This window comes from Sapajus apella, unplaced genomic scaffold (genome assembly GCF_009761245.1).
Source record: "Sapajus apella isolate SASKATOON/1434 unplaced genomic scaffold, GSC_monkey_1.0 scaffold9, whole genome shotgun sequence".
Classification (NCBI taxonomy): Eukaryota; Metazoa; Chordata; class Mammalia; order Primates; family Cebidae; genus Sapajus; species Sapajus apella.
The window spans coordinates 20,438,583-20,449,077 of NW_022436949.1; the positions used below are offsets into that span (position 1 = coordinate 20,438,583).

At 37.7% G+C, this 10,495-nt stretch overlaps 1 protein-coding gene across 7 annotated transcripts in view; it reads right to left on the bottom strand.

Annotated features, from left to right (window-relative positions):
* KLF12 (Kruppel like factor 12) overlaps window positions 1-10,495 on the bottom strand; it is a 636,627-nt gene that overhangs the window by 51,602 nt on the left and 574,530 nt on the right. The window lies entirely within an intron of this gene.

The window sequence follows — 10,495 nt, forward strand, 5'->3', positions numbered from 1 at the left end:
AAATGAACAAAGCCTCCAAGAAATATGGGATTATGTGAAAAGACCTAATCTACATTTGACAGGTATACCTGAAAGTGAGAGAGAGATTGAATTCACGCTGGAAAACACTCTTCAGGATATTATAAAGGAGAGCTTCCCCAACCTAGCAAGACAGGCCAATATTCAAGTCCAGGAAATACAGAGAACACCACAAAGTTATTCCTCAAGAGGAGCAACCCCAAGGCACATAATCGTCAGATTCACCAGGGTTGAAATGAAGGAAAAAATTCTAAGGGCAGCCAGAGAGAAAGGTCGGGTTATCCACAAAGGGAAGCCCATCAGATTCACAGTGGATCTCTCAGCAGAAACTTGACAAGCCAGAATAGAGTCAGGGCCAATATTCAACATCCTTAAAGTAAAGAAATTTCAGCCTAGAATTTCATATCCAGCCAAACTAAGCTTCATATGCGAAGAAGAAATAAAATCCTTTATGAACAAGCAATTGCCGAGAGATTACGTCACTACTAGGCCTGCCTTATAAGAGTTCCTAAAAGAAGCACTAAACATAGAAAGGAACAACCAGCACCAGCCACTCCAAAAACATACCAAATGGTAAAAAGCATCGACACCATGAAGAAACTGCATCAACTAATGGGCAAAACAGCCAGCTAGCATCAAAATGGCAGGATCAAATTCACACATAACAATATTAACCTTCAATGTTAATGGGCTAAATGCCCCGATCAAAAGACACAGACTGGCCAATTGGATAAAAAGTTAAAACCCATCGGTGTGCTGTGTTCAGAATACCCATCTCATGTGCAAGGACACACATAGGCTCCAAATAAAGGGATGGAGGAAGATTTGCCAAGCAAATGGAGAGCAAAAAAAAAAAAAACAGGAGTTGCAATTCTCATCTCTGATAAAATAGACTTTAAACCAACACAGATCAAGAGACAAAGAAGGGCATTACTTAATGGTAAAAGGATCAATGCAGCAAGAAGAGCTAACTATCCTAAATGCACCCAATATAGGAGCACCTAGATACATAAGGCAAGTCCTTAACGAACTATAAAGAGACTTAGACTCCCACACAATAATAGTGGGAGACTTTAACACTCCACTGTCAATATTAGACAGATCAACGAGACAGAAAATTAACAAGGATATCCAGGACTTGAACTCAGATCTGGACCAAGCACACCTAATAGACATCTACAGAACTCTCCACTCCAAATACACAGAATATACATTCTTCTGAGCACCACATTACACCTACTCTAAAGTTGACCAGATAATTGGAAGTAAATCACTCCTCAGCAAATGCAAAATAACAGAAATCATAACAAACAGTCTCTTAGACCACAGTGCCATCAAATTAGAACTCAGGATTAAGAAACTAACTCAGAATCACACAACTTCATGGAAACTGAACAAATGGCTCTTCAATGTTGACTGGATAAACAATGAAATGAAGGCAGAAACAAAGATGTTCTTCAAAACCAACGAGAACGAAGGCACAACATACCAGAATCTCTGGGACACATTTAAAGCAGTGTCTAGAGGAAAATTTATAGTAATAAATGCCCACATGAGAAGCAAGGAAAGATCTAAAGTTGATACCCTATCATCAAAATTGAAAGAGCTAAAGGAGCAAGATCAAAAACACTCAAAAGCTAGTAGAAGACAAGAAATAACTAAGATCAGAGTAGAAATGAAGGAGATAGAGACACAAAAAAACCTTCAAAAATCAAAAAATCCAGGAGTTGGTTTTTTGAAAAGATCAACAAAACAGACCGCTAGCTAGCCAGATTAATAAAGAAAAGGGAGAAGAATCAAATAGATGCAATGAAAAATGATAAAGGGGATATCACCACCAATTGTACAGAAACACAAACTAACATCAGGGATCACTACAAACAACTCTATGCACATAAACCAGTAAACCTGGAAGAAATGGATAAATTCCTGGACACTCGCACTCTCCAAAGCCTGAACCAGGAAGAAGTCGAAACCCTGAACAGGTCAATAACGAGGGCTGAAGTTGAGGCAGCAATTAAGAGCCTACCAACCAAAAAAGGCCCAGGTCCAGATGGCTGGGCTTCACAGCTGAATTCTACCAGACATACAAAGAGGAGCTGGTACCATTCCTTCTGAAACTATTCCAAACAATCCAAAAAGAGGGAATCCTTCCCAAATCATTTTATGAGACCAACATCATCCTGATACCAAAACCCGGCAGAGACTCAACAAGAAAAGAAAACTTTAGGCCAATATCCATGATGAACATCGATGCAAAAATCTTCAATAAAATACTGGCAAACCAAATGCAACAGCACATCAAAAAGCTTATCCATCACAATCAAGTGGGCTTCATACCAGGATGCAAAACTGGTTCAACATACCTAAGTCTAAGTCTATAAATGTAATTCACCATGTAAACAAAACCAAAGACAAAACACATGATTATCTCAATATATGCAGAGAAGGCCTTTAACAAAATTCAACAGCCCTTTATGCTAAAAACTCTCAATAAACTAGGTATTGATGGAATGTATCTCAAAATAATTAAAGCTATTTACGATATACCCACAGCCAATATCATACTGAATGGGCAAAAACTGGAAGCATTCCCTTTGAAATCTGGCACTAGACAAGGATGCCCTCTCTCACCACTCCTATTCAATACAGTATTGGAAGTTCTAGCCAGAGCAATCAGGTAAGAAAAAGAAATAAAGGGTATTCAATTAGGAAAGGAAGAAGTCAAATTGTCTCTATTTGCAGACAACATGATTGTATAACTAGAAGACCCCATTGTCTCAGCCAAAATATCCTTAAACTGATAGGCAACTTCAGCAAAGTCTCAGGATATAAAAACAATGTGCAAAAATCACAAGCATTTCTATACACCAATAACATTTAAAGAGAGCCAAATCAAGAATGAACTGCCATTCACAATTGCTACAAAGAGAATAAAATACCTAGAAATACAATTAACAGAGGATGTGAAGGACCTCTTCAAGGAGAACTACAAACCATTGCTTAAGGAAATAAGAGAGGACACAAACAGATGGAAAAATCTTCCATGCTCATGGTTAGGAAGAATCATAGAAAGGAACAACCAGTATCAGCTTTTCTAAAAAATACCAAAAAATGAAGAACATCAACATAATTAAGAAATTGCATCAACTAACGGGCAAAACAGCCAGCTAACATTAAATGACAGTACCAAACACACATATATTGTTATTAATTCTAAATTTAAATCGACTAAATCCCCCAATCCAAAGACACAGACAGGCAAGAAAAGCCAAGACCCATTGGTATGCTACATCCAGATCCATCTCACATGCAAGGATACACAAAGACTCAAAACAAAGGGATGGAGAAAAATTTACCAACCAAATGGAGAGCAAAAATAAAAAAATAGAAAGCAGGAGTTGCAATTTTTGCTGATAAAATAGACTTCAAAGCAACAAAGATCAAAAGAAGCAAAGAAGGATAATTACATAAAGATAAAAGGATCAATGTAACAAGAAGAGCTAAAGATCCTAAATATATACGCACCCAATACAGGAATACCCAGATATATAAGACTTATAAAGAGACTTGGACTCCCACACAATAATAGTGGGAGACTTCAACATTAATATTAGACAGATCAATGAGACAGAAAGTTAACATTGATATTCAGGACTTGAACTCAGATCTGGAACAAGTAGACTTAATTAACATTCATAGAACTCTCCACTTTAAATACACAAAATATACACTCTTATCAGTACTACATCACATGTATTTACAGGTTTAAATGAAATATCGGTTGGCTGCTTGTTAATTATTTTCTTCCCTCATTTTTTTTTTATGTCTCTATTATTAAACACAATTACAGGCATACCCATTTGTAGACTGCATTCTAGCCCGGGCAATAAAGCAACACCCCTCTTCTCTCTCCCTCTTCCTCTTCCTCTTTCTTCCTTTCCTTTATTCTTTTTCTTTTTTTTTTAATTCTTTTTCTTTCTCCCTTTCTTCCTCTAAAAAAAAAAAAAGATAAAAGAAAATACCAAGTCCTGAAGATATACATTAGAACTCAAGGTAAGCCAATAAAATTGCCACCATAAGCCAAGGCAATGGTATATAATCTTCTTTAAAAAAAAAAAAAAAAAGGAAGAATCAATATCGTGAAAATGGCCATACTGCCCAAAGTAATGTATAGATTCAACGCTATCCCCATCAAGCTACCTCTGACCCTCTTCACAGAACTTGAAAAAACAACCTTAATCTTCATATGGAACCAAAAGAGAGCCGGCATAGCCAAGACAATTCTAAGCAAAAAGAACAAAGCTGAAGGGATCACGCTGCCTGACTTCAAACTATAGGCTACAGTAATCAAAACAGCATGGTACTGGTATTAAAACAGAGATATAGACCAATGGAACAGAACAGAGGCCTTGGAGGTAATGCCACACATCTACAACCATCTGATCTTTGACAAACCTGACAAAAACAAGCAATGGTGAAAGGATTCCCTGTTTAATAAATGGTGTCGGGAAAACTGGCTAACCATGTGCAGAAAGCAGAAACTGGACCCCTTTCTGACACCTTACACTGAAATTAACTCCAGAAGGATTAGAGACTTAACCATAAGACCTAACACCATAAAAACCCTAGAAGAAAACCTAGGCAAAACCATTCAGGACATAGGCATAGGCAAGGACTTCATGACTAAACACCCAAAGCATTGGCAACGAATGCCAAAATAGACAAATGGGATCTAATTAAATTCCAGAGCTTCTGCACAGCAAAAGAAACAACCATTAGAGTGAACCAGCAATCAACAGAATGGGAAATAATTTTTGCAATCTACCCATCTGACAAAGGCTAATATCCAGAATGTACAAAGAATTAAAACAGATTTACAAGAAAAAAACAAACCCATTCAAAAGTGGGCAAAGAATATGAACAGATACTTTTCAAAAGAAGATATATATATGAGGCCAAAAAACATATGAAAAAATGCTCATCATCACCGGTCATTAGAAAAATGCAAATCAAAACCACATTGAGATACTATCTCATGCCAGTTAGAATGGCAATCATTAAAAAATCGGGAGACAACAGATGCTGGAGAGGAATGTGGAGAAATAGGAACACTTTTACACTGTTGGTGGGAGTGTAAATTAGTTCAACCATTGTGGAAGACAGTGTGGTGATTCCTCAAGGACCTAGCAATAGAAATTCCATTTGACCCAGCAATCCCTTTACTGGGCATATATCCAAAAGATTATAAATCGTTCTATTATAAGGACACATGCACACGTATGTTCATTGCAGCACTGTTTACAATAACAATGAACTGGAACCAACCCAAATGTCCATCGATGATAGACTGGACAAGGAATATGTGGCATATACATACCATGGAATACTATGTAGCCATAAAAAGCAATGAGTTTGTGTCCTTTGTAGGGACATGGATGAATCTGGAAACCATCATTCTCAGCAAACTGACACATGAACAAAATCAAACACCACATGTTGTCACTCGCAGGCAGATGTTGAACAATGAGAACACATGGATACAGGGAGGGGAGCATCACACACTGGGGTCTGTTGCCAGGGAAGAGGGGAGGGACAGCAGAGGAGAGGGAGGTTGGGGAGGGATAACATGGGGAGAAATGCCAGATATAGGTGATGGGGGAATGGAGGCAGCAAAAAACATTGCCATGTATGTACCTATGCAACAATCCTGCATGTTCTGCACATGTACCCCAGAACCTAAAGTGCAATAAAATTAAAAAAAAAAACTGAGTCTAAGGGAGATACAGGGGTGCACAGTGAGAGATAAGGATGCATAGGCCGACTGCGTCAAGATTTTGAATGCTGTGACAAAGTACTTGTCTTTGTCCTGTATGCACTGATTTCTTTTTTTCTTTTTTTGTAGTTTGGGCTCTGGGGTACATGTGCATAGCCATGGTGGTCTGCTGTCTCCATTCCCCCCGTCCCCTCCCCTTCACCTCTTAACCTAGCCCTGTGAGTGTTGTTCCCTTCCCTGTGCCCAAGTTTTCTCACTGTTCATCACCCACCTATGAGTGAACACATTGCACTGTTTGGTTTTCTGTTCTTGTGTGTTTGCTGAGAATGATGGTTCCTAGATTCATCTAAGTCTCTACAAAGGACATAAATTCATCATTTTTTATGGCTGCATAGTATTCCATGGTGTATACGTGCTACATTTTCCTTGTCCAGTCTATCATCGATGAGCATTTGGGTTGGTTCCAGGTCTTTGCTATCACAAACAGCGCCGCAATGAACATACGTGTGCATGTGTCTTTATAATAGAATGATTTATAATCCTTTGGCTATATGCCCAGTAATGGAATTGCACTGATTTCTTTCCTTCCTCCCTTCCTTCCTCCCTTTTCTTCCTCCCTCTGTTCTTTTCTCCTTTCTCTTTCTCTCTTTCCTTTTTTCTTTCTTTTTCTCTTCCTTTCTTTCCTATTTGAAGTTTTACTATGTTTTCATAGTAGCCAGTTGTACTACCCAGATGTGATGTTAAAATTCTACCAGCTCCTCTCTCACCTATGCTATCCTGTATAACACAGATCTAAATATGCTTGCATCAAGATGAATCTCCTAGCCTCCAGTCATTCTAGACTGTCACCCTTAAACCCTGCTAACTGAAATTCCTTAGTCTATGCCTCTAACTCACCTCTTGGTTCCTCCATTCAAGGACCTATCTCCTAGCCATCAAAAGCCAAATAATGTAATTCATTTGTAGAGAAAATGACTGTGGAGTTTGAGAACTGCTTCATAGACAAGTGACATTAATTAAGGCATAATCTCTAAAAAGCCTGGAGTTTCTGTAAGTTATAAACTATTCATCCCAATTCAGAGAGTTAATTATCAACGTAATAATTTGATTCTTCCAGTTACCTATATAAACTATAGTATTTTAAAACTGTCTGACTCCGAGTCAGTAAAATAATTCCTATATCAGAAAAGTCACCATTTTATGATTTCTCCCCCATTACTTCTCATAATTTCCATAAGATGACCTAGTATCAGAGGATATGTTTCTATATATTAAAGATTATGTTGTCAAGCAGGAACTTTATATATCACCAAGCATTACTGTGCTTGTGTAACAGGCAATGCACAAAGGCACTCAGGATGCCTATTACAGCTTCCAAATAACAACATAGAGTTTGCTTGTCGGATGGGTTGCTGCCATGCAGGGTTAACGGAGTACGCTGTGGTCAAGTGTTCAAACATATTTAACAGCATCAGTGCAAGTTCAGGTTTATTCAAAGGGCAAGTAAGCTAGAAACACGGAGAACTGATGTTCACTTTGAAAGAGAATGACCAAACAAAACCCAGGGGAAAATTACATACTAATAAATATACTCCAATATATATTGTAGTTTCTAGCTTTTAGTAAAAAAAAAATTTAGAGTCATAAATGAAACATTTTCTTATTTAATTTGCAGTTCTCTTCATTTTATAGTAACTTCAAAAACACATTGTTGTTCTGATGAAAAAGAGTTATGTATCAGTGGATTTCCGAGATTTCTCTCCCTACTTTCCAATCAATGCAATTTATTTTTTTCTTCTGTCTTCTTTCTAGACTACCTGAGGGCAACTTCTAAGGCCTTGATTCAAAAAACTAATGTGCTCAGAAGCCCAACATGTCACTATGGAGTTTAATGTGCTAAATGTATTATAGGCAATACAGGGGAATTCTATTAATTTTATATTTTATATCCTGCCCTTTCTTCAACTACAACTGTAATCTTTCTTTGAATCACAAATTAAAAAGAACTTTATCTGGAATCACATTTATTTAGTCTTCAAATTTACTTTCCTCATTACTAAGAGGCCTTTTCTTAACATTCTTCAAGGGTCTTTACAAATGAGTGTCAGCAGTGGGAAAGTGTTATTTTTGGGTAACCCTGGATAAGTCATTTAGCAGCCCTGGATTCCAGTTTTTTCATCTGTAAAATACGACAGTGGGACTAAATACTCTTTCCTGCCCCTTCAGCTCCTATGAGGCTATGATTCTAGCATACTAAAATATTTTAGACAAACACTGAAGTTAGATTTATCATCAAATACCTGTGAATCAGATATGATGCTCATACTAATTAGAATTGAATTTTCCTTGATTACTGGGCAATTAAAATATACTTTAAGATAGAACAGCAAGGCTCTGACTTTTTCTAATTCCATGCATGAATATTATGGATATGTAGAAATATATAAAACTATCTCATTTAGGTATATCTAAAAGCTGATTTTCACAGCAAGAAGATTAAAGAGTATGTACACTATCCATGAGAATTAATTAAACATCTTCTTTAGAAAAAATTTCTTTCAGAGCCTTTCTGAAGACGACCAGATTGGCCAATTGCACTTTGGCACTAATACGTGACTGTAAACCAACAACATCAAAATATGTGAACATTACATTCTGACAGATGTGAGAAACAGCTTAATAATTAAAACCAACATTGTTTAACTCCCTTAAATCCATTTCATTCAACACATATATATTTTGAGATGGAGTCTTGCTCTGTCACCCAGGCTGAAGGGCAGTGGTGCATCTCAGCTCACTGCAACCTCTACCTCCAGGGTTCAAGCGATTCTCCTGCCTCAGCCCCCCGTGTAGTTGGGATTACAGGCACCCACCACCAAGCCTGGCTAATTTTTTTTTGAATTTTTAGTAGAGACAGGTATTTTATGTAGAAACAGGGTTTCACCATGTTGGTCAGGTTGCTCTCGAACTTCTCACCTCAGGTGGTCCACCCACCTCAGCCTCCCAAAGTGCTGGGATTACAGGCATGAGCCACCATACCCCCACCCTAACACATAGTATTAAGTCCTTACTCTACTGTTTTTCCATGTCTTTTGTGAAAAATAGACAAGTAGTGAAAGACATTGTCTCTGATCTTTTGAATTGCAAATCTGGGTAAGTAAATATGTATTACGTTTGGGGAAAAACATTGATAACAAAAGTCATGCAAAACCAATATGAGTGACCATGGAGAAATTCAGATAGAATCTATGCATGCTGAAGTATGTAACATGAGATATTAGATTACCCTAAAAAGACTGTGCAGGTGAAATTTTAAAAAGAACAAAGACCATGATAAACATAGCCATAGTGATTTTCATACAACTTCCACTGACGACTGTTGCTTCTGAAGGGTGGACTGCTGGCCATCTATCGAGGTTTACAGTTAAGTACCTGGTGCTGCAGTCAGATTACCAGGCCACCCATCTAACTGTGCCACTACGGACGAGTAACTTAGGGCCTCAATGCCTCAGTTTCCTTTCTATAAAATGGAATAAACAATGTACTTGGCTGGGCACAGTGGCTCACGCCTGTAATTCCAGCACTTTGGAAGGTTGTGGTGGGTGGATCACTTGAGGTCAGGAGTTTGAAACCAGCCTGGACAACATGGTGAAACCCCAACTCTACTAAAAATACAAAAGTTAGACAGATGTGGTGGCACATGCCTATAATCCCAGCTACTCAGGAGGCTGACACAGGAGAATCACTTGAACCCCGGAGGTGAAGGCTGCAGTGGGCCAGGATTGTGCCACTACACTCCAGCCTGGGCGACAGAGTGAGACTATCTCAAATTAAAAAAAAAATACTAATAATAAATGTACTTGTCTTAAAGGGTTGCGGAAAGAATTAAATGAGTTAACATGCAAAGTATTTAAAGCAGTGCCTGGTAAACACCTTAATAAACGTTTTCTTAATGAATGTTTTCTCACTGTTCCCCAATTTTGGGCTGGGAATATATTAAGGTATTGTTGCTTACCTCAAGGGAAATTGCAAAAGTGCTCAATTCAGTTTAAAAAAATGTATGTCATATAGCTCATGTAAGATGTAAAAGTGAAGGCATAAAATCAATAAAAAAATTAATGAGTTTTATATCTCCAAAAAGGTTGGGAGTCATTGCTCCGGGGCAAAGGCTGGGGAAATAAACATGCCCATTTATGTCCCTTTTTCCACTGCTGTTATCTGACATTCTCTAGAGACTCTTTGCAGCACTAGAGACTTCTTTTTTTTTTTTAATTCTACTTCTAGGGTAAATTCACAACTGTAGACCACTAATAGCTTCTGAATCGTTCTTGCATTTACATAGACATGATGATAAATAATCAGAGAAAACATTAAGCTAGCTTTGACAACGATAAAAAACATTTGTAAATTTATCTAGGTTTAGCACATTCTTGGATAATTTTATCTTTTAAACCAGTTGTCTAATTTCCAACTCCAAATCATAATTTCTCCTTTTAGCACAAACATATTACCTTCTGAGGTTTGTTAATTAAAAGGAAAAATGCAAAACCAGTAACATGCACAGGAATACAGAGTCAACTATTTTGTCTAGAGCTGATCTGCAGGGCTATACGGGCACAGCTCTTGTAGAATTATTCAGCTCTGCAGACTGTGTGACCAAAAACCTGTGACCTATTCACATGCTCCGAAAGTATAACAAGA